General features: G+C 37.1%; 1 long non-coding RNA gene and 1 other non-coding gene across 2 annotated transcripts; one reads left to right on the top strand and one right to left on the bottom strand.

Annotated features, from left to right (window-relative positions):
* The first annotated feature begins 7,266 nt into the window (after positions 1 to 7,266).
* On the top strand, positions 7,267 to 7,370 carry LOC112726018 (small nucleolar RNA R71). Its single transcript, XR_003165091.1, has one exon. It is a non-coding gene; the product is annotated as a small nucleolar RNA R71 (small nucleolar RNA).
* A 4,301-nt stretch (positions 7,371 to 11,671) lies between these two features.
* Positions 11,672 to 14,489, bottom strand: LOC140176518 (uncharacterized). The gene is made up of 2 exons (XR_011868129.1): positions 14,411 to 14,489; positions 11,672 to 11,874 (listed from the first exon to the last, which is right to left on the bottom strand). It is a non-coding gene; the product is annotated as an uncharacterized lncRNA (long non-coding RNA).
* Positions 14,490 to 25,365: the final 10,876 nt, after the last annotated feature.

The following is a 25,365-nucleotide window of genomic DNA, read 5'->3' as shown; positions in this document are numbered from 1 at the left end:
ACCACGGCCCTAGGCCTAAACAATCCAACCAACAACCAATCACCACAATCCAACAGAGTCCCAGATGCAAACACAGGAAGGAAGTTCAAGCACAAACAAACAGTTATTACAAGTAGAACAGTTAGCAATTAATCACATAGGCAAACCAAGTATAATATGCACACCTAACCAATGTCACACAAATGCATATGATGCATGCCTGTCCCTAGTGGCTGATGATATCATCTGTCGGTTATAAAGCCAACCCGACAAGTCCTGGTAGCTAACCATTGGACTGTCCCTCTGTCGTGCATCCCCAACTCGAGTTATACTCATCATAAACTTGATCATAATCATGATCCATATCCATCACCCTTACTGGTGAATATTTATGGGGGCGAGCTCATCCGGGCCTTTCACAGTGCCCGGCCACACTTACGACATAGGGTCAACAGAGTATCAAGTCTCGACCTGGAGCACGTGGTGGCTAGCCACTGCTACTACCCAGGGAAACTCGTATCTCAGATAGTGGAAGTGCAACATTCACATTTATCAATGATTCAGCATAAACATGCATTCAATCTCATCCATGGATCAACATCCATCTCAGCCATCCGGCTCACGGTTCAGTCCAGAACCAGCCAATATTCATATCATACACAGCCATTTCGGCTCACGGTTCAATCCAAAACCAACCAATATGTATAATCATACACAGCCATTCCGGCTCACAACAAAACAGCACTTCCACCATTCAACATCATTAAATTCATAAAGTCGGCATTTAAGCCATAAATCATTTCCTCAATTCATTTCACTTTGAAATCGAGTTTCAACTCTTTTCAGCCTTGGCTTTAAAGATCTCATTTCTCAAATCATTTTAGGCTCATAAGCCACTTTTACTCAAGGTAAATTTCCCTTTGAAAACAATGCCACTCTCGGCATCCTCTTTCCAAACTTCCATAACCATGGCAAGTTAAAGATTCTTTTTGGAGACACTCAAAATCATCCATTCAACAATGGGATTTTATAACAAAGTTTCTCGGCAGAGTCCCAAGTCTTTAGGGGAGAATAACATATCTCATTTCGCCAAAATCATTTAAAATCATTAAAACATTGGCTTTCTGATTTGAGTAAGAAAATAGGATCTAAGCCAAACCGAGTCACGTAACCTTTACTTCTTTCAAAACCATTTCCTTTACTTAAACAAAACCGGCTTCAATTCCATAATTAAATCTGAAGCGTTTCAAACTGATAAGAGAATCATTTTCGTTGTGTTAAACTAGAGTTCAAAAGATACTTTGAATCTTATTTAAAACGTCAAAATAATGAGGCTCATCAATCGAAATCCAATTCCTTTTAAAATCACGAAAACTCTCCCAAGGGACAATCTTTGTGTTTAATAGAGAAAAACATAAACCCGTTTTACCTTTTAAAACAGCCTCAAAGCAAAATTCTCTTTCAAATGAATTGTACCCAAAGACATACTGTTCTTCTTGGAAAATAAGGATAAATCATGATTCTCTTTTCAATAATTCTTTCAAAGCATAACTTCATTGCTTTCTTAATTGCTCTAAGTAAAGGTAATAAAGAAGCCATAATTTCACAATCCTCAAAATAAATAGGAAAGGCATTAAACTCAAAATTCCCCAATTAACATCTCAAATAAGGACTCGGATTCTATAGAAATTTCGGCAGCACCTCCCCTAAAACTTGGACTTTTGCCACCCGGTTCGGGTCCCAACTAAACCGTTTCTCATTCTTTTTCAACAGCTCAAAACCAGAAATCAATTCAAAAGCAAGCTAAATCCAACAGTCGCCTCAGTGGCATATCTCAAGGAAGCCATTTCAAAAATCAACTCAATATCAACCGATTTAACTCATTTCCAAAGCTTTAAAGAATCGGTTCAGCAATAAATCGTTTATCAAAACCAAATCAATTAAAGCAACACAGGCTGAATTTCAAGAGTATTCTATCTTCCACATCATCAAAATAATTGACTCAATTCAAACCAATCCTCAACGGATTAAACTCATTTCAAATCTTTAAAGAATCAACTTCAAGCATTACATTTCACAAGCCACACAACAATTCGGCCAAACCAACATCCATAGTCATTCGAGTCAATCAAATAATACATAAGGCAGATACAATCACCAAATACACAATATCTCACATCAGTACCCATATGTAACAATTCCAATAATAAACTATAGTTTTTGGAAAGCGCCCCTACCTTAGCAAGCAAAACTTAACCCAAGCGTGTCAACTGAACTCTTTTCGCTCTGCCCGAAATCACCGACAATCAGAACCCGACTCGGCTTGCTCTCTCGAAAGCAGAAACCGCTACAAGTGGCATAAGCAAACCGGATTCTAACTCCTAAAACCATTAACATCGCAAATACTTTATTACACGGAACAGAGCACTAACGCAGGGCTTTCAAAAATCAAAATACTCACTGAAATCACAAAACGAAGCAGCCGCAGCTCCCTATCAACCCGGCAGTGGCTCCGTCAGTAACCCCAAGCGACAATCGCGAGCAAAAACACCGGTGACGGTAACTGTAACAACCACGCGGCGTTAACAACCTTTCCGGAATTCCAACAGAACAGAAACCAAACTCAAAGAACTTACCGGCAGTGGAACACGGTGGCAGTAGGGTCTCAAGTGGCAGAAACTCAGCCCGGAGCTCCGGCGGCCATGGCGGCAGATTTTGACGGCACGGCAACAAGGGCTGGGAACCACCCACCATCATCGCGTCTCATCCTCTCCCGCTACTGACAAGGACAGCAACCACCATAGCATCCTGACCCAAGCAGCGGCTTCCAAGGGCAAAGGCGGCGCACTCACCCAGAACCCAAATGGAGCAACGGTAGGAGCGGCGGCCAAGGATTCCGGCGGTAGTGGCGGTGAACCAGAGCACCAGAAGCGGAGAGGATTCATCTTGCTTCCCTCTCTCACCTCCGTTCCACAGCAGTGACCTCCATTGGCGGTAGCGGCGGACTACACCCCAGGGCGACGGCGACTGTTCAGACGGCAGTGACGACACATGGCTGTGCGCGACGGCAGCGGCGAGTCCCTCTCCGCGCGACGCCGTCTCCACGCCTCACTCTCTCTCGATCTTGTGCTCCCCTCTGGTCGCGATCCACGGCGGCGATGGTGGCGCTATTGGAAGACATGGAGGCAGTGGCGGCGAGACGTGGGTCGACGGCAAGGCGCAGGTCCATCTCCCCCTGTCTCGCGAGCTCTCTCTTCTCGTTCAGAGCTCCCCTCCCCTCAGTCAGCGACGGCGGCGACGGTGGCAGTGGCACCCACCGCGCCGCCTCCCTCTTCTCCCCTCTATTTCGTTTTTCTTTTGCTTCTGCTCCTTTCTTTCATGAAGAAAGAACAAAAGGAAACTGTGCGTGCTATGGCTGCTGGGCTCAGGGGGAAAGGGTAGCTAGGTTAGGGTTTAGGCAAAATTAGGTTTAGGGGTAATTTGGTAATTTCAAATAAAATTGGGTATAATATAATAATTGAAACTCAAATTAAATCCAACACTAGTTGTATATAGAAAATACTATTTGCTCATCAATTTCACAAATTATTTTCAATAAAATGCCCAAATCCAAAAATTAGAAATAATATACTTAATTTCTTTATTTTTCCAAAATAGCAGTAATAATATTTAAATATTACTTATCTAATCCAAATCTTATAAAATCCTTATTATTTCATAACTATCAACCTTATACTTTAAATATAGAAAATAATCCAATAATTATAAAATTGGATAATAATCATAACTTATCTCAAATCCAATAAATCAAAACTTGCCTTAATTATCTTTAATAAAATAATCTCTGAAATCAAGGCTATAAATAATTGTAGGATTTAAGACTTGATCATAATAAGACTTTTCAAAGATTCTGGGCCTTACATTCTACCCACCTTATAAAAATTTTCGCCCTCGAAAATTGATACAAAATGGAAGAAATTCCATAACAGTTCACCCTTGAACACATTTAAAGAAGAAGCAAAAATATCTCAAAATATAATCATATATACGATTTTCAAATACTTTGATTATCATAAGCATAAGGATGCAAAGGTAGGAGTGTAACTGCCAAGCAAACGTTACAAGATAGGCTCAATGCAAAAGATAACATGGGTCAATCATGTGATAGTAGGGCAAGGCATCAAAGGCTAGAAAACAGGATGGAGTTAAAACGATGTGCTCAATATCCGCACACTAATCTTATATCAACCTCAAGGTTTCAACTTTCCAATTCCATCAAGCACCTTACAAACCCCAAATTTGATCACAAGCCTGACAATCACAAACCCGTTCGCAAGGAACAAAATGCCCACAACTCATACGTTGCACACCTACCGCTTCAACTTCCGTATACACATCACATCTTAAAGAACTAACGTATCGCGTTACTACGTCTACAAGTCGCACGTGATACCAAAACAATTCTCGAGTCTACTCAGAAGAATATGAGATCTTAGAAAGGAGAGACGGATGTCAAAGACAATAGTCATAGATTTGAAAGAATATATCCAATCCCAGATAAACATGGATGTTCAAGCAATAAAGTTTGCTAGACATAATTCAATTGACAACTTCAAAGATAACCCTTAGATCAAAGAAGTTCAATAGGATCAACAAGAAGATAACCAGCGCATCAGCTTGAAACAAACTCAAACTGAGTCGATGAAGTATGAGGTTTACAAAAGAGAATATCTCAAACCCAAGGCAAAGCTCACAAAACTCAAGGGCATGATTAAAAATACTTCTGAATACATTGTTCTTAAAAGAATCGAAAACTTGCAGGAAAATCACCTCGCAGTCTAAAAGAAAAGTTAAGCAACAAATGTCCTTCAAGAGAGTAACAAAAGCATAAATGTGGCTTTACTTCAATACAATTCCATGTTGAAGTAGATTTTGTAGAGTTCCAAAAACAAATGCACACAACTTTGGCTAAGAGCTAAAATATTTCCTCAAATATTTTAGAAAGATAATTAAATGCACAACTTAACCAAAAGCAGTTCATAAAAACTCGGAAATAATCAGATGCTTGTTCAAAATTCTCAAAATTTCATATTCAAACAAGCATGTATAACATTTATAGCAAGTACGAAAGAGGAAGTTAAACTCTTTTTAGAAAAGAAACTCCGAGATAAAAATTTGCTTACAATCTGGTAAGGAAATAAGTGGTGCGTTACAAACAAACCGGTTTCCACTAAATAAGGAAACTTTCCAAAACCTCATTTAAAATAGCGCATGCCGATTTTTAAATTAACTTCATCAATATTGAACAATGGTTTCAATCTAAATCAAGAAACAGAAAATAAATTCCGTTTAAAACTTCTTACAAGAGAATTCAAAACTTCTTTAAAAAGTCCAAAACAATACTCCAAAAGTGTTCTTGAAATCCCCATCTCAGAAGAACATTCAAGAAGTTTAAGATGTACTAAAAAGGAGTTAAGCCTTGCAAGAAAGGATCTTAAATTAGAGTAGTTCAAACAAGATCCACTAAGCATGAAATATCAAACAAGTTTTAAATTGATCCAAAAGAATACAAAAGTCATAGAAAAGACAACTCAATCATTTGTAATTTTTCAATGATAAATCTTTAACTAAAAACTCTTGTAGAGATAATGGGAGAATAAACAATGTACTATCCTGAAACGAATCAAACTGACCCACATAAGGATGAGATTCACAAGAGGGGACAAACCAAGATCAATGGTAATGTCCACAAGATGTAAAAGATTAGTTAAAAACAGAATCACGTATGACATTCATAGAGGTGAAAAGCTTAAGAAGGAACCAGTCCGTTCATAAGAAGAAAGCTATGAATCCAACATTTTCAAAAGAACAACAATGGCATAAACTATGTAGTATGCTAAACCAAACTCAATTCAAAATAAGTTAAGTAAAGCTTATCAAACGAAACTCAACCAGAATGAAAGCGAAAAATTCTTTCTTCTCATCATTGTTAGAGACATCAAATTGATACTGGCCCCTAAGTCACACAAGGCCTTCTCCACCATGACTTCTCCTATGATGCAGGGGATTTGGAAACTGCCTGGATCCTTCAATTTCTGAGGCAATTTGTGCTGGATGATGGCACTGCATTCTTCAGTTAACAACACAGTTTCCTCGTTTCTCCAGCTTCTTTTCTTGGTCATTAATTCCTTTAAGAATTTTGCATAGAGTGGCATTTGCTCTATTGCCTCAGCAAACGGAATGTTGATTTGAAGCTTCTTGAAAATCTCCAAGAACCTGGAGAATTGGCCATCCTTTTCACTTTTCATCAAACGTTGAGGATATGGTGCTTTAGGTGTATAAGGCTTCAGGACCTCTTTTTCTTTTTCTTTTGTTGCAGACGATGTAAAAGATTGTCCTTGTTCCTTATCTCTCACATTTTCCTTTGCTTCATCCTCTGTGGTTTCCTTTGAGATCTCCTTTAGATTCTTTCCGCTTCTGAGGGTTATGGCCTTACATTCTTCCCTTGCAATAGCCTTGGCAGCATGAGAAACGCTTGTCCCAGGGGTTTGCTTAGACAAATACGCAATTTGATTTTCTAGCTTCTGGATGGCAGCTCCTTGGTTTTACAGGTTAGAATTTACTTCTTCCTTAAAAGCTTTCAATTCGGTTATGTCTTGACTCATGGTTGCAAGCATTCCTTCTATCCTGTTTAATTGATCTTGAAATTGTTGGTTCGGATTAGGTTGAGCAGGTTGATTATTTTGGCTATGATATGGTGGTTGAGAGTAAGTGTTTTGTGTGGCTTGGTATGATCTTTGGTTGGAGTTTTGGTATGTGGACTTGTTATGTTGGTTTTGCTGGTTTCCCCACCCAAAGTTTGGGTGGTTTTTCCAGCCTGGGTTGTAAGTGTTGGAATGTGGATCATATGGTTGCCTTTGTTGATTTCCTACATAATTGGCCTCTTCCCAATCACCTCCTTCAGTGCTTTCTTCCTCTTGATCTTGTGTGTGTATTGCAGCCACTTGTTTTGTTTCTAATTTCCTGGTGAGCTCTGCTAGTTGCTTGGCAAACACCTTGTTTTGGGCTAGAATTGTATCAACATGGTTCAGCTCCATGACTCCCTTAGTGTTGTGTCTCTCTGATGCATAGTAGTACTCATTCTCAGCCACGGTCTCAATCACTTTAATGGCTTCTTCCACAGTCTTTTTCCTGTTCAATGAACCTCCTGATGAATGGTCTACAGCCTTCCTTGATTCATAAGACAGTCCATCATAGAAAATATGCAATTGCACCCAGTCATGGAACATGTCTGGTGGGCATTTCCTTGTCAAATCTTTGAATCTCTCCCATGCCTCGTAGAGAGTTTCACCATCTTGTTGTCTAAACGTCTGAACCTCAGATCGAAGCCTATTGACCTTTTGTGGGGGGTAGAAACGTGCCAGAAACTTGCTTTCCACCTCATCCCAGGTTGTTAGGCTCCCCCTTGGGAATGATTCCAGCCACTTAGCTGCCTTGTCCCTAAGTGAAAATGGGAACAAAAGCAGTTTATATGCATCTTCCTGGACTCCATTGGACTTCACAGTGTCGCAAATTCTTAGAAATTTTGTGAGATGTTGGTTTGGGTCTTCATTAGCACTTCCACCAAATGAACAATGATTCTCCACAAGTGATATTAGCTGTGGTTTGAGCTCAAAATTGTTGGCCTGAATGGGTGGTTTCTGGATGCTGCTACCACAATTCCCAGAGGTTGGGTTTATGTATGAACTAAGAACCCTCCTCTCAGGAATGGCATTGTTTCCATCAGCTCTCTCATGGTTGTGAACTTCTCTATCCATGTTGAGATCTAGAGCTTCCTCAAAATTGTCCTCAGATTCTCCTTCAGATTCTTCTTCTCCCAGTACTCTCTTCCCTCTTGCTTCCCTTCTAAGTCTATGAAGGGTCCTCTCTGGTTCGGTATATGGAGGAGTTGATGTCTCTCCTCTCCTACCTGTCATACAAGAACACAGCACAGGCACCAAACAAGTGAAATACTCTTGGTTAATGGAAGAGTATGGTCAGAGCAGTTGAGGAATTAATTCAAACAGTTAGTGAGTCAGTGAGTTAGTTGCTTGAATTTAAAGGCATAAAGAAAGAAAGCATGTAACGGAGTGCAGAAATTAAAATTCAACAAGTAACTTGAACAGAATTAACAAAGCAAGAAAAATTGCTCAATCTAGTTAACTTCCAATTTGAGAATTGTCAATCGAAAACCAATCCCTGGCAACGGCGCCATAACTTTGATGCGCATAAACTAGTTATGCTACGATTTAGGAAATTGCACGATCGGCAAAATTCCTTCCGGCAAGTGCACCGGTTATCGTCAAGTAAAAACTCACAATAGAGTGAGGTCGAATCCCACAAGGATTGGTTGAGTGAGCAATTCGGATTAGAAGTGTGTTCTAGTTGAGCGGAATCAAGATTTAGATGAGAATTGCGGAATGTAAAATTGGCGGGAAACGTAAATGACAAGAAATTTAAATGGCGGAATCTTAAATTGCATGAGGTAAAGAGCAGAAGCTAAATTGCTGAAATTAAAGGGAATGGGGGTGATTGCATGAATTTAATTGCAGAATATAAAGAGAAAGTGGAAATCAGAAATGGGGAATTCATTGGGTTATAGGAGATATTGAGATCTCCGAATCAAAACATGTTTATCTCTTCCTCAACCAATGCGTTCATTGAATTTTGCTTGGCAATCTTATATGATTGGATCCCAATCCCTTGGCTCACCAATTCTCTCTAAAAACGAACAAATTCCCAATCCCTTGGTTTAAATGTTCATAAGAAGAGATGATGCTCGATCACTGATTATACCACACAGTTTCATGAACCACAATTTGGTAGGATTACATGTCACAATATCCATCCAAACCCCAATCCAATTCATTGTGAGAAAGCTTCTCTAGCATGAATCCTCCATTCCTTTCCCAAGGTTCCGAAGGATTCCAATTATGGGTAAGTTCTTTCCCAAGACAACTACCCAATGGAATTAGATCGAGAAGCTTTCTAACAAAATTCAAGAGAAAAGATTGAAGAAGAAGATAAACTATTATTGATTCATTGAATTACAATAGAGCTCCCTAACCCAATGAAAGGGGGTTTAGTGAGTCATAGCTCTGAATTCAATTACAAAGATATGAAAACTAGCCAAAAGAAAAGGTAAAAGTCCCTTCCTAACTTAAATTCTATCCTATTTATACACTTTCTATATTGAGCTTCTGTTGTGTTTCTTGGGCTTTGAGGCCTCTCCCTGCTTTCCTTTTGCCTTGGGTTTATGATCCATAATCTTGATGAGGCTGTTGATCCAAATTCTGTAACATTCATTGAGCCAACTTAGTGATAATCAAATAATGACACATGACTCAATAAATTGAAATTTCAGACTCATCAATCCTTCAGGCCCAATCCCATAAACCATGATATTCAATTGGGTTTCATACCAGAGTAAGTTTAAGTTGATGTTTGTGCTCAAATACTAACTTAAACCGCAATATTTTTGGCCCAGAAACCTTTTCCAAGAGTGGCGTTTAAGTTGCAGTTTAAGCTTAAACTGTAGCTTAAACGCCAGACACTTCCAGTGATGCCTTTTGTGGAAGCACGTTTAAGCTTCAGTTTAAGGTTAAACTGAAGCTTAAACGTGGAAATGGAAGAAGGCAGCCCTGGAGGGTAACTTAGTCGAACACGTTTAAGCTTCAGTTTAAGGTTAAACTGAAGCTTAAACGTGGAGATAGAAAAGGCAGCCCTGGAGGTCGAACACGTTTAAGCTCCAGTTTAAGGTTAAACTGGAGCTTAAACGTGGAAATAGAGAAAGCCATCCTGGAGGTCGAACACGTTTAAGCTCCAGTTTAAGGTTAAACTGGAGCTTAAACGTGGAAGCTGAGAAAGGTAGCCCTGGAGGTGTCGAACACGTTTAAGCTCCAGTTTAAGGTTAAACTGGAGCTTAAACGTGGAAATGGAGAAAGCAACCCTGGAGGAGAAAACTTGGTCGAACACGTTTAAGCTCCAGTTTAAGGTTAAACTGGAGCTTAAACGTGGAAATGGCTCCCTGGTGCATTTCCCATTTCTGGCGTTTAACCTCCAGTTTAAGGTTAAACTGGAGGTTAAACGTGGAAATGCTTCCTGAGTGGCATTCTCATTCTGGCGTTTAACCTCCAGTTTAAGGTTAAACTGGAGGTTAAACGTGGAAATGCTTCTTTGGTGAGACTTTCATTCTGGCGTTTAACCTCCAGTTTAAGGTTAAACTGGAGGTTAAACTTCAGTTTCAGCATTTCTTAGCCTTCATGATTCTGGCGTTTAAGCTTCAGTTTAGGCTTAAACTGGAACTTAAACTCCACATGTGATATTCAAGCTTCCTTTATTGATTTTGTTGCTTCCTTGCCTAGCCTCTTCTTCCCTGAAATCATCCAAACAATTGCATCAAAGTCTTGCAAAATTTCATGAGAAATCTTCCATTCATAGCATTCAAGTAATATAACTAAAACTCATGGAATTTGCATCAAAATCATACTGTTTGGATGGTTCATTGCTTTGTTATTCTTTTAACCATTCTTGGTTACTTTAAGCTCAAGAAAATGCATAAAACAACTAAAACTATAAAAAAAATGCTAGTGAAACTAGCCTAAGATGCCTTGGCATCAATACACAATCAAATAAAGATGTCCATTGGAACTATAGTAAAATTACTAGAAGGTCAAAATTTACTTTTAAAATAAGTACAATTGCGTAAACCAGTAAAAGTACAGGCAAAGTATTAGAAAGAAATAGTTGTTAAACTGTATAAATAATTTCAAAGTCTCATATATAGAAAAGCATATATCTAATCAACAGCAATTTATAAAATCTCAAAATTGGCTGTGATCACTGTCAAGTAAGAGAAAAACTGAATCAACAATTTTTCAAAGAATGGACTCAGAATCCGGAGTTAAAAGTCACAGCACATTAAGACAGGTTCAAGGCTATATCAAAGAATACTTGAATCAAGAAGAACTCAAACAGAGGAAGATAGATGCAACAAAGATCTTAAACCAGCATATGCACTTAAGGTCAAACAAGAATACATATGGATAGAGGAATAGAGTGAAGACATCAAATTACTCTTCAAAAGGTCTAGCAAATAAGAAATTCAAGTTAGGATATGAAAGAACATGTCAACTCGAACAGAATTCAAGACACACAACTGAATAGCCTCGAGAAGTAGTTTCCAACTTTTCCAAAACCCGCGATTCGCTTTACTCAAAACTAGGATTTCATCTATGATAACCCATCAGTGCTTTCATATACATATTTCACTAGTATTAAGCCGGCCGAACTTAATATCAGGAATTATGCAATGCAAGACTAACAATGTTAATCAATAGACTGTCATGTGCATAAAGCTCTAATTCTCGTCATTCGACAAGACCTAATACATGACAAACGCTCAGAGTATGCAACTGAAGCATAGTCAGTCCATTCCTCAGGCTCTACAGGAAGAACTGCTCTGATACCATAATGTAACACCCTAACTACCAGAGCTCACACTTCCGGCTGCGCGACTCTGATAGCTCGGACATTACGACGACACTTATACTATTTAATACTAAAAATATGAGCCTGTTTAAAACTTTAAACCGCAATACCGCTCCCAAAAATACTTTCGTTCGATAACGTACATCCATAAATACCATACAACTTACAAAAACTCATAAAGAGTACATCCACATATATACATACATATATATATAAGTAATATTACAAACATAATCCAATACAATTCCTATCCCTCTTACAGGTTATATCAAGATCAAGGCGAGGGTACAATAAACCATAACTAAAACAATACAGAGCATCACAACAACAATTAAATAAGCTCTTCGTAACTTCTGCGCCCATATCCTGAAAGGGGAAAAATGTAGGGAGGTGAGAACATCATCCTCGAAAGGGTTCTCAGTAGAGGGTTTTTGGGAATTACTGTAATAGGATACGTGAAGATAAACCGTACCAGTGATTAATAACCATCTTATGCCTCTTTTCAAAAACAACCGTTTACAATAAAAGAGAAATCTGAAATCCTTTTTCTGAAAGAAGAAACTGTTCATTTAAACAATATTCAAAAGCATTTCAGAAGGTTTATCTATGCTGAACCAAATTAGCCTTTCACGCATTTCCAAACCATAACCACAATACCGAAACCAACCATCGGTCCATCTCAATTTAACCACGGCCCTAGGCCTAAACAATCCAACCAACAACCAATCACCACAATCCAACAGAGTCCCAGATGCAAACACAGGAAGGAAGTTCAAGCACAAACAAACAGTTATTACAAGTAGAACAGTTAGCAATTAATCACATAGGCAAACCAAGTATAATATGCACACCTAACCAATGTCACACAAATGCATATGATGCATGCCTGTCCCTAGTGGCTGATGATATCATCTGTCGGTTATAAAGCCAACCCGACAAGTCCTGGTAGCTAACCATTGGACTGTCCCTCTGTCGTGCATCCCCAACTCGAGTTATACTCATCATAAACTTGATCATAATCATGATCCATATCCATCACCCTTACTGGTGAATATTTATGGGGGCGAGCTCATCCGGGCCTTTCAAGTGCCCGGCCACACTTACGACATAGGGTCAACAGAGTATCAAGTCTCGACCTGGAGCACGTGGTGGCTAGCCACTGCTACTACCCAGGGAAACTCGTATCTCAGATAGTGGAAGTGCAACATTCACATTTATCAATGATTCAGCATAAACATGCATTCAATCTCATCCATGGATCAACATCCATCTCAGCCATCCGGCTCACGGTTCAGTCCAGAACCAGCCAATATTCATATCATACACAGCCATTCCGGCTCACGGTTCAATCCAAAACCAACCAATATGTATAATCATACACAGCCATTCCGGCTCACAACAAAACAGCACTTCCACCATTCAACATCATTAAATTCATAAAGTCGGCATTTAAGCCATAAATCATTTCCTCAATTCATTTCACTTTGAAATCGAGTTTCAACTCTTTTCAGCCTTGGCTTTAAAGATCTCATTTCTCAAATCATTTTAGGCTCATAAGCCACTTTTACTCAAGGTAAATTTCCCTTTGAAAACAATGCCACTCTCGGCATCCTCTTTCCAAACTTCCATAACCATGGCAAGTTAAAGATTCTTTTTGGAGACACTCAAAATCATCCATTCAACAATGGGATTTTATAACAAAGTTTCTCGGCAGAGTCCCAAGTCTTTAGGGGAGAATAACATATCTCATTTCGCCAAAATCATTTAAAATCATTAAAACATTGGCTTTCTGATTTGAGTAAGAAAATAGGATCTAAGCCAAACCGAGTCACGTAACCTTTACTTCTTTCAAAACCATTTCCTTTACTTAAACAAAACCGGCTTCAATTCCATAATTAAATCTGAAGCGTTTCAAACTGATAAGAGAATCATTTTCGTTGTGTTAAACTAGAGTTCAAAAGATACTTTGAATCTTATTTAAAACGTCAAAATAATGAGGCTCATCAATCGAAATCCAATTCCTTTTAAAATCACGAAAACTCTCCCAAGGGACAATCTTTGTGTTTAATAGAGAAAAACATAAACCCGTTTTACCTTTTAAAACAGCCTCAAAGCAAAATTCTCTTTCAAATGAATTGTACCCAAAGACATACTGTTCTTCTTGGAAAATAAGGATAAATCATGATTCTCTTTTCAATAATTCTTTCAAAGCATAACTTCATTGCTTTCTTAATTGCTCTAAGTAAAGGTAATAAAGAAGCCATAATTTCACAATCCTCAAAATAAATAGGAAAGGCATTAAACTCAAAATTCCCCAATTAACATCTCAAATAAGGACTCGGATTCTATAGAAATTTCGGCAGCACCTCCCCTAAAACTTGGACTTTTGCCACCCGGTTCGGGTCCCAACTAAACCGTTTCTCATTCTTTTTCAACAGCTCAAAACCAGAAATCAATTCAAAAGCAAGCTAAATCCAACAGTCGCCTCAGTGGCATATCTCAAGGAAGCCATTTCAAAAATCAACTCAATATCAACCGATTTAACTCATTTCCAAAGCTTTAAAGAATCGGTTCAGCAATAAATCGTTTATCAAAACCAAATCAATTAAAGCAACACAGGCTGAATTTCAAGAGTATTCTATCTTCCACATCATCAAAATAATTGACTCAATTCAAACCAATCCTCAACGGATTAAACTCATTTCAAATCTTTAAAGAATCAACTTCAAGCATTACATTTCACAAGCCACACAACAATTCGGCCAAACCAACATCCATAGTCATTCGAGTCAATCAAATAATACATAAGGCAGATACAATCACCAAATACACAATATCTCACATCAGTACCCATATGTAACAATTCCAATAATAAACTATAGTTTTTGGAAAGCGCCCCTACCTCAGCAAGCAAAACTTAACCCAAGCGTGTCAACTGAACTCTTTTCGCTCTGCCCGAAATCACCGACAATCAGAACCCGATTCGGCTTGCTCTCTCGAAAGCAGAAACCGCTACAAGTGGCATAAGCAAACCGGATTCTAACTCCTAAAACCATTAACATCGCAAATACTTTATTACACGGAACAGAGCACTAACGCAGGGCTTTCAAAAATCAAAATACTCACTGAAATCACAAAACGAAGCAGCCGCAGCTCCCTATCAACCCGGCAGTGGCTCCGTCAGTAACCCCAAGTGACAATCGCGAGCAAAAACACCGGTGACGGTAACTGTAACAACCACGCGGCGTTAACAACCTTTCCGGAATTCCAACAGAACAGAAACCAAACTCAAAGAACTTACCAGCAGTGGAACACGGTGGCAGTAGGGTCTCAAGTGGCAGAAACTCAGCCCGGAGCTCCGGCGGCCATGGCGGCAGATTTTGACGGCACGGCAACAAGTGCTGGGAACCACCCACCATCATCGCGTCTCATCCTCTCCCGCTACTGACAAGGACAGCAACCACCATAGCATCCTGACCCAAGCAGCGGCTTCCAAGGGCAAAGGCGGCGCACTCACCCAGAACCCAAATGGAGCAACGGTAGGAGCGGCGGCCAAGGATTCCGGCGGTAGTGGCGGTGAACCAGAGCACCAGAAGCGGAGAGGATTCATCTTGCTTCCCTCTCTCACCTCCGTTCCACAGCAGTGACCTCTACTGGCGGTAGCGGCGGACTACACCCCAGGGCGACGGTGACTGTTCAGACGGCAGTGACGACACATGGCTGTGCGCGACGACAGCGGCGAGTCCCTCTCCGCGCGACGCCGTCTCCACGCCTCACTCTCTCTCGATCTCGTGCTCCCCTCTGGTCGCGATCCACGGCGGCGATGGTGGCGCTATTGGAAGACATGGAGGCAGTGGCGGCGAGACGTGGGTCGACGGCAAGGCGCAGGTCCATCTCCCCCTGTCTCGCGAGCTCTCTCTTCTCGTTCAGAGCTCCCCTCCCCTCAGTCAGCGACGGCGGCGACGGTGGCAGTGGCACCCACCGCGCCGCCTCCCTCTTCTCCCCTCTATTTCGTTTTTCTTTTGCTTCTGCTCCTTTCTTTCATGAAGAAAGAACAAAAGGAAACTGTGCGTGCTATGGCTGCTGGGCTCAGGGGGGAAAGGGTAGCTAGGTTAGGGTTTAGGCAAAATTAGGTTTAGGGGTAATTTGGTAATTTCAAATAAAATTGGGTATAATATAATAATTGAAACTCAAATTAAATCCAACACTAGTTGTATATAGAAAATACTATTTGCTCATCAATTTCACAAATTATTTTCAATAAAATGCCCAAATCCAAAAATTAGAAATAATATACTTAATTTCTTTATTTTTCCAAAATAGCAGTAATAATATTTAAATATTACTTATCTAATCCAAATCTTATAAAATCCTTATTATTTCATAACTATCAACCTTATACTTTAAATATAGAAAATAATCCAATAATTATAAAATTGGATAATAATCATAACTTATCTCAAATCCAATAAATCAAAACTTGCCTTAATTATCTTTAATAAAATAATCTCTGAAATCAAGGCTATAAATAATTGTAGGATTTAAGACTTGATCATAATAAGACTTTTCAAAGATTCTGGGCCTTACAACACAGAGTTAGATCCAAAAAATTTTGATAGTGGAGGCGAAATATATAACATGATAATAATTTTTATAATAAAAATATTATGTTTACATAAAAAAAATTAGCTATTAAATTATCTACTATAAATTTGAGTATAAATACATATATTAACTTATTTTTAATGTGTATTTTGTATTTTAAAATTTTTATTTTAAAATTTATTCTGTACAAGTAATTATTTTATGTATATATAGCATAATTGTTGTTATAATTATATTTTGTTATTGTAAAATATAATTAGATTTTAAAATATCTAATTACAAATTAAAATATTAAAATAGTAATTTAAATAATAACACATAATTTAAAATTTAATTTTTTATATTTCGTATTTTGAAACCTTGACAATATAATCAAAATGTCTTTTTTCTTTGTATATGTCGTTAAACAATCATTTAAAACTCAACTTTCATACAATTAGCTCTTTGATGATATTCATAATTGAAAAAATTCATTCAATTAGTGTAGTTATTATGAAAAAAACTAAAGCTAATTTCAAAAGAAGAAACACAAATAAATAGATAATATTCTTTCGAGTCGATTTCTAAGAAAGAACACCAATCTTATTTAAATTTAAAAATTGATAATTATAATAGACATCTAATATGAAGTTCTCAAATTGACTATCAAGTGTCGAAAATTGAATAAAAAATTATTGTGGGGTCAAATTTAATAATTTAGTGGGGGCAAATAAATATTATTATTATATACTACTCAATAAAATTTCAAATTTTAGTGGGGCGCTTGCCCTACAACTATAAGAGTGGATCCGTCCCTGCAGAGAGTTAATATTTAAAATGATCTCCGAAATTTGACTACCGACTCAATTTGACCCTCTAATTTTTAATTGACCCAATTTATACTTTAAAATTTTAAGACGTGTGATAATGTGGCACCCAAACCTCACCACATGCCTCTCCTTCTTCCGCTTACCATCGCCATAATCACCTCTCCTTTACCAATACTCTCTCCCCCAACAAACAATAACATTCACAACCCACCAACACTCACACATTTCTACCGCCATAGTTTTGAAGAGCATAACACCTACATTCATCATTCCTTCATAACTGTAAGCAAACAGTAAACCAATGAATGTGACATTGTTAGGGGCAATACCATGAACTACAATTTGTGAAAAGAGCTGCAATGCTTGTTTATCGTGACCATTCATCGCCATGCCGCAAATAACGGCACCCGAAGACATAACATCCTTATGCACAATCATGTTGAAAATCTTGAATCCAATTTTCATGTAACCACACTTAGTATACATGTTGAGCAATGCATTCCCAATGTTACTATCAATTACAAGGTCACACCACTGATGCCAAGGCATCTTAGGCTAGTTTCACTAGCATTTTTTATGTTATTTTTAGTTGTTTTATGCATTTTCTTGAGCCTTAAGTAATCATTTGGGCCAAATAGTCATGCTTGTCTTAAATCATTCAAACATGAAGATTTTTATGCAAATTCCATGAGTTTTTAGTTATATTCCTTGAATGCTATGAATGGAAGAATTCTCATGAATTTTAGCAAGACTTTGATGCAACTGTTTGGATGATTTCAGAGAAGAAGAGGCTAGGCAAGGAAGCAACAAAATCAATAAAGGAAGCTTGAATATCACATGTGGAGTTTAAGTTCCAGTTTAAGCCTAAACTGGAGCTTAAACGCCAAAAATCATGAAGGATAAGAAATGCTGGAATTGAAGTTTAACCTCCAGTTTGACCTCAAACTGGAGGTTAAACGCCAGAATGAAAAGCCTCACTAAAGAAGCATTCCACGTTTAACCTCCAGTTTGACCTCAAACTGGAGGTTAAACGCCAGAATGATAATGCCACCCAGGGAGGAGTTCCACGTTTAACCTCCAGTTTGACCTCAAACTGGAGGTTAAACGCCAGAACCAGGAAGAGTACCAGGGAGCCATTCCACGTTTAACCTCCAGTTTGACCTCAAACTGAAGGTTAAACGTGTTCGACACCTCCAGGGCTACCATTCTAAGCATTCCACGTTTAACCTCCAGTTTGACCTCAAACTGGAGGTTAAACGTGTTCGACCTCCAGGGCTGCCCTTCCTTTATCCACGTTTAAGTTTCAGTTTAACCTTAAACTGAAGCTTAAACGTGTTATATGGAACAGCTTGACCATGCCTTCTTCAAACATAAATAACTTGAGCTACAAAACTCCAAATGAGGTGATTCAAAATGCATTGGAAAGAAGACATCTAGAGCTTTCCAAGCATATATGGCATGCATGGTGGATACTAAAAATTGAGGGAGAAAACAGCCCCGTAATGTGCATAGAAGAGCATAGTACCAACATGCAATCAGGCCAGCTGACCTCTTCACCTTCCATGGAGTATAACTCGAGTTGTAGAGATCCAATTGAGGTGCTTCCAGTTGCGTTAGAAAGCTGACATCCATAGCTTTCCAACGAGGTATAATAGTCTATATTTGGCATCAAATTGGCAAGGTTGACAAGAGAACAAAGTGACGACTCAAGAAAGGGGGTGCAACATTTGAGTGTAGTTTAATGGATCATTATCCTTTTTGGATCAATTATGTCACTCAGCCCTTCAAGCAAGCAAGGCCCATCAACAACACCAAATCAAGGCCACAAGAATCATCTAGAATAGTTTATTTTCATTTGATTGTAATTTGCTTTGAATTTCATTTTCATTTTGTAATTTAGGGAGCCTATTTAAAGGCCTTAGTTTCTGTTTTTAAAGAGGGGGGGATTGAAGGGGAATCCAGCCCCTGATGGGGACCTTGGACTTTTACTTTCACTTTTAGCTAGTTTTCTTTTTCTTTGTAATTGAATTCAGAGCTATGATTCACTAAACCCCCTTTCATTGGGTTAGGGAGCTCTATTGTAATTCAATGAATCAATAATAGTTTATCTTCTTCTTCAATCTTTTCTCTTGAATTTTGTTAGAAAGCTTCTCGATCTAATTCCATTGAGTAGTTGTCTTGGGAAAGAAACTACTCATACTTGGAATCCTTCGGAGCCTTGGGAAAGGAATGGAGGATTCATGCTAGAGAAGCTTTCTCACAGTGGATTGGATTGGGGTTTGGATGGATATTGTGACATGTAATCCTACCAAATTGTGGTTCATGAAATTGTGTGGTATAATCAGTGATCAAGCATCATCTCTTCTTATGAACATTTAAACCAAGGGATTGGGAATTTGTTTGTTTTTAGAGAGCATTGGTGAGCCAAGGAATTGGGATCCAATCATATAAGATTGCCAAGCAAAATTTAATGAATGCATTGGTTGAGGAAGAGATTTACATGTTTTGATTCGGAGATTTCAATATCTCCTAAACCCAATGAATTCCCCATTTCTGATTTCCACTTTCTCTTTAAATTCTGCAATTCAATTCTTGCAATCATCCCCATTCCCTTTTAATTTCAGCAATTTACATTCTGCTCTTTAATTCATGCAATTTAAGATTCAGCCATTTAATTTTCTTGTCATTTACTTTTCCCGCCAATTTTACATTCCGCAATTCTCATCTCAAATCTTGATTCCGCTCAACTAGAACACACTTCTAATTCGAATTGCTCACTCAACCAATCCTTGTGGGATTCGACCTCACTCTATTGTGAGTTTTTACTTGACGACGATAACCGGTGCACTTGCCGGAAGGAATTTTGCCGATCGTGCAATTTCCTAAATCGTAGCATAACTAGTTTATGCGCATCAACCACCCATTGTCCCAAATTTAAAGCACCCTCAAAAGCACCCTTACCAATTGCACTCGTCTTTGTGTTCCTATTAAGAGGGATCTAAAGTGTGGTGTTGTATTTTTTTTTCTTTTCTATTTCTCTTTAATTTGTTAATGTTAGTGATTGTTAATGTTGTTTGTTTGGGAGGGAGGATGTTGGTAGAGAAAAGATGGTAATGGTGATGGTGATGGTGATGGTGAAAAAGAGAAAGATTAGATAATAAAAAAGCTCTTTATAAGTGGCGTTGAAAATGTGTGGGTGTTGGTGGATTGTGAATGTTGTTGTTTGTTGGGGGAGGGAGGGTGTTGGTAGAGGGGAGGTGGTGATGACGATGGTAAAAGGAAGAAGGAGAGGCATGTGGTGAGATTTGGGTGCCACGTCATCACTCTGGTGACAGAATTAAACGGAAGAGTCAATTTGAGCCACGTCTTAAAATTTCAGGGTATAAATTAAGTCAATTAAAAATTAGAAGATCAAATTGAGTTGGTGATCAAATTTCGGGGATCATTTTGAATATTAACTCATCATGCAAGATGATACGATTTTGTGAAATAATTTTTTGCTTTTATTTTTTATGTTTTTTTTAATTGTAAAGATTCCATATTTAACTCATGAATTCGTTCTTTAAAGTTACAATAAGTAAGTTCATAAAATAGAAATTGAGACAAGCAATTCAGATTTTGGATAATCAATTTTATTTCATATATATGTGTGTCAATTTTATTTCATATGTGTGTGGAAGTTTATATTAAAGAATGATGGAGAAGTATTGAATTGAAAAGAGAGATTTACATGTAGTTTTTATTGACGAGCAAAAACTCTAAATAATCCAATAAATATTTTAAAAGATAGTGAGTTTCCTAATAAAAAAAAAATTTATTTTTGGTTTTGATCTTTAATTTTGTGAGATTGATTAGTCTTCTATCAATGATCTCTTTTAAGTTAACAAAACATGATTACATAGCATGTTAAATTATTAATTTATTCATTAAATACTTGTTTAAATTGATAAATTAAGAACTCCCCTAACCCAAGCTCTGTTAATTCTTCAATAATTTTGTAGAATGCAAGTTGCTAAGAAGACTATTATTAAGTTTTGAATTTTTGACAAGCACGTTTGATGATAGTTGTCAATTTTCATCATGTCAAGTATTTACTTCGCTTAGTCAAATATATAGTAGGATGCTTATATTTCAGACGTTCGAGCTTGAACTCAGTTGAGAACACATTTGCACATGGATTTTTAAAAATGATTTATTAATTTAGTAGGTGTTCTTAATTAAATATCCTTTTAAATATTAAATAAAAGTTTACTAAAAATATAGATTAAGTAAACATGTTTTTAAATGTTTTAAGAGTATATATATTTTTAATTTTTTTACTGTTTCTTAGAAAAATTATTAAGATATTATATTACTAGGATTATATTGAGTGTTAAGTGTACGTAATTTAATTTAAACCTTCATTGTTTTTTCTGCAAATTCAGATATATTTAAACAGTGTGTGTGGCAATTACAAGTGAGAAGCATAGCATTGCTGCAATGCACCAGAAGGCGCACAATACTGACAGTGTAATAAGGCCACCGTCAGAGTCAGGCTTGAATAAATCTGCAAGTTTAACCTCTAACAACCATGGTTTTTGATTGCGGATGGCGACTTATGGCGGTGAGGCAAAAATCCGTCATAAAATTATAGTGGATAGTGTTGAAAAAAATGGCGAAAATAGTGGATTACCTAAAAAATACATATATATGTACAAAAAAATATGCAAAAAAATTACAAATATAATAAACTATAAAATCTATTTATATAAATAATTTTTTAGTCATAAAGCATCCAATTAATGTAGCAAATATAGTAGCAAATTTTGCAAATAAACATAACATCAAGTTCAAATCGTAACTCAAAAGTCATAAGAAAGCCATAAAACAGAAGATATAAAACATAAAAACTATAAAACATCTAAATTCTATCTCTCATCAACTTCATCCAAATTAACACGATTATTATCGTGTCCCTCTGCCCCCTCATCATCCTCTGATTCAGTATCGTTAAATTGAATCTCCTCTTCTTGTTCTTCTTCATTTTCAGAATCCTCTTCATCTTCAAATTTTGGTTCTTCTTCCTCTTCCATAATTATTTCCTTTTCTTTTCCTTTTTTTGAAGCCTTAAACCCACTTGGTCCACCCTTTGCACCATCCCTTAAACCCACTTGGTTCTTCTTTATTTTATGGTCCACCCTTTGTACCCCATTGCTTCAAACACAAGGTTCCAACTCAAAGTGTTGTCATCTTGATGAACCAAATTAGCATCATCATCCACATTATCATCATCTCGAAAGGTGGCAGTCCCAATTTCTCCAACTAGCCACTCATTACACTCATCAATGTCATTGAGTGCAATAGGGTCAACTTCATCTTTAAGGTTGTACCTCTCGATGAGTTGTTGGTTATACTTTTTGAAGACCAAACTCTCAATCATTTCATGATCAAGCCTATTTCTTTTTTTAGTAAGAATATACTCAAATATACTCCAATTACGCTCACATCCTGAAGCCCTACAAGTCAAGCTTAAGATCTTGATAGCAAGGTCTCGCATGTTTGGAACTTCATGCCCATATGTCTGCCACTAAAATGCTATAAAATTAAAATAAATTTGTCTAAGATTTTAATCAAACTAAATTTATAAAGCTTTGTAAAATTTATAACAATCTTACCAGGTGAAATCTTTTTCCTCTGAGATTTTGCAAAATCTGATCCAAAAAGCCCATAGCCTGTCTTGTATAGTGCTTGCTCCTCCAATATCTTTTGTTGTACAGCTTGACTTGGCACCAATCTAGTGATTCACTCAAACCACCCCTTTGTAACTTCTAAATCCAGCTCAATGCGAGGGTTGTCATAAAATAACTCGGGATTTAGAAAATGACCAGCTGCATGCAATGGACGATGAAGTTGGCAATTCCATCTGTTGTCAATGATTTTAAAAATATCATTGTACCTGCTCTCATCATTTGAAAATGTTTTCATGATGCATTTCTTTTCCTTCTCCATTCATCATAAATATATCCCATTGGTAGCTTCTTGTTCCCATCAACAAGTCTAAGCACCCAAACAAGAGGGCTCATGATCTTAAGGGTGTACTTGACATGATTCTAAAAGGGGGGCATGATAACAATCTTTGTTGCCTGATGAGGAGAATTAGTGCCGGTCTAGAATTTCTCAATATGAAAAGAACTTCTTCGTTGCAAGCATAGCCTAGACCGACAAATAACCCTCCATCAAAGTTTAAAATAGAGACGTCACAATTCAAACTAAAATAACCGGGAGAAGAATCTCGGGTCGTCTTCTCTAGGAACTAGTGACCACAAGTGCATAAGTTTGGTTGGGAAATCGGGGGTTTCAATAATGAAGCAAACAATGAAAGGAATTAAAGAACAATCAAAATTGCAATTAATGAACTAATAAATGAATTAAAGAGCTATCTATGTAGTATGAACAAGTAAAGCTTAAAATGATTGAATTATGGTTCAAAACATAAATGGTTGCCTTGGCTTGGGTTGAGTTAGGGAATCCTTTTCTTGTCATAACCACAACTATGATAATTATAATGGATTAACTCACCTAGTCAACATTTAACATCGAAGAGTAAGTCAAGTGAGCATAGTTGTTCTTAATCCATAAATCCTAGCTAACTTACTAATTACCTTAGTAAAAAGCTAGTGTTAGTGGAAACAAGCATAACTAACAATCCAAGAATTATTACTAAATGTCAAACATTATGACTCTAGTAACCCATATACTCATTTCCCCAAGCCAATGAGTGGAAATCTACCTCATAATCAAAATTGGCATTTCAATAAACACATGGTAGGCATATTCATAAAACATGGCAAAATTGCAAAACTACTCAAAACTATGAATAACCAAAGAACAAAGTCAACAATGGCAACTCAAACAAATATATAATAACCACTAAACATCAAAATTATCAACTAAAACTCAAAATTGCAAAAGTATATATGTATTGATGAAGTGAATTAAAATATATAAAAGTGTAGAACATGTAGTGCAATTAAAGAGAAAATTAAGAAATACTTAAAATGAAAGCAAACTAGAATCCAAGATCAAAATTGAAAAATATAAACTTATAATCTAAATCCTAATTAAACCCTAAAAAAGTTGAGAGAAAACCTAAAGAAAAACTAAACTAAAACTACCTAAAACTATCTAAAAATATGCCTAAGTGTTGTATTGTATTGTATGGTCTCTTCTCCCCTTGCAAGCCCTTCCATATATGCTTCAACCAATCAGAAATGGGCCAGAAAAGCCCTCAAAATTGCAAGCCACGTGACTTTTTAATGAAGTCACGCGCTGGTACTTGTGCGTACGCACACTTGACTGTGTGCTTCTGCTTTGTTTCTTCATGTTTTCTCCCAATTGCATGCTTCTCTTCCACTCTTTTCAAGCCATTCTTACCTATTACACCTGAAATCACTCATAAAAAAATATCAAGGAATCGAATGGAATGAAAGTGGAATAAAATTGATTAAATTAAGCACAAAATAGCATGTTTTCACAATTAGACATAATTAAAGAGAAAACACAAAAGTATGCTATTTAGATGAATAAATGTGGGTTTATATGATGAAATCCACTCAATTCAATCCAAAATCTATCATCAAATATGGATTCATCAATTTCCACACACTTAAATAATAGCATGTCCTCATGCTAATCCCAATCAAAGGAGAGAAGTGAAAGGGCAAGCAACTTATTTAATGTACTACCTACATGCGTGCAACTATGTTAAATATTACCTACTCATATATTTATATTAAAGTTCCTACTAAATTTGGCAAAAAACAAACAACAAAATTCCAACCAATCAACAGTAGATCATTAGGGTTAAGGCAAGGAATTAATGCAATATGATCAATGTCCAAAGATTTGATTTGAAGTTTTTAAAAATTAATTCAGCAACTTGCAAAAAGACATAAGATAAGAGAAGGAATTATAGAATTGAGCAATTGAACCCCTCACCCGATGTGTATACGCTCTAATCGCTCAGTGTTTAGGGCTTAATCACTCAATTCTCCTTTAATCATGTTTTCTACGATTTGCTAGTCATCTAACAATCAACAAATACTTGATGTAGGAATGCAAATGTCATGAGGTCTTTAGAGGGTTGTAACGGGGTTAGGATAAGGGTAGGATTAATATGGTTAAGTGGACTAGTAGATTAGATCTTTGATTAGCTCAAATATCCCACCTAATCCTATATCAACTTATTTACACAAAAGAAAACAACCTAACTCCCCATTCTTCTCCTATCGCATATTTACTCATGCATTTTCTTTCTAATTCAACCACATATGCATTCTTTATGTAGCATTATTATTATCATTTCTCTTCTTTTTCTTTTTTTCTCTTTATATATATATATATATATATATATATATATATATATATATATATATATATATATATATATATGCAAAAGGATATG

Source organism: Arachis hypogaea, chromosome 11 (assembly GCF_003086295.3).
Source record: "Arachis hypogaea cultivar Tifrunner chromosome 11, arahy.Tifrunner.gnm2.J5K5, whole genome shotgun sequence".
Lineage (NCBI taxonomy): Eukaryota > Viridiplantae > Streptophyta > Magnoliopsida > Fabales > Fabaceae > Arachis > Arachis hypogaea.
The sequence above is the reverse complement of the archived record's forward strand: the minus strand, read 5'-3'. Positions and strand labels throughout refer to the sequence as shown.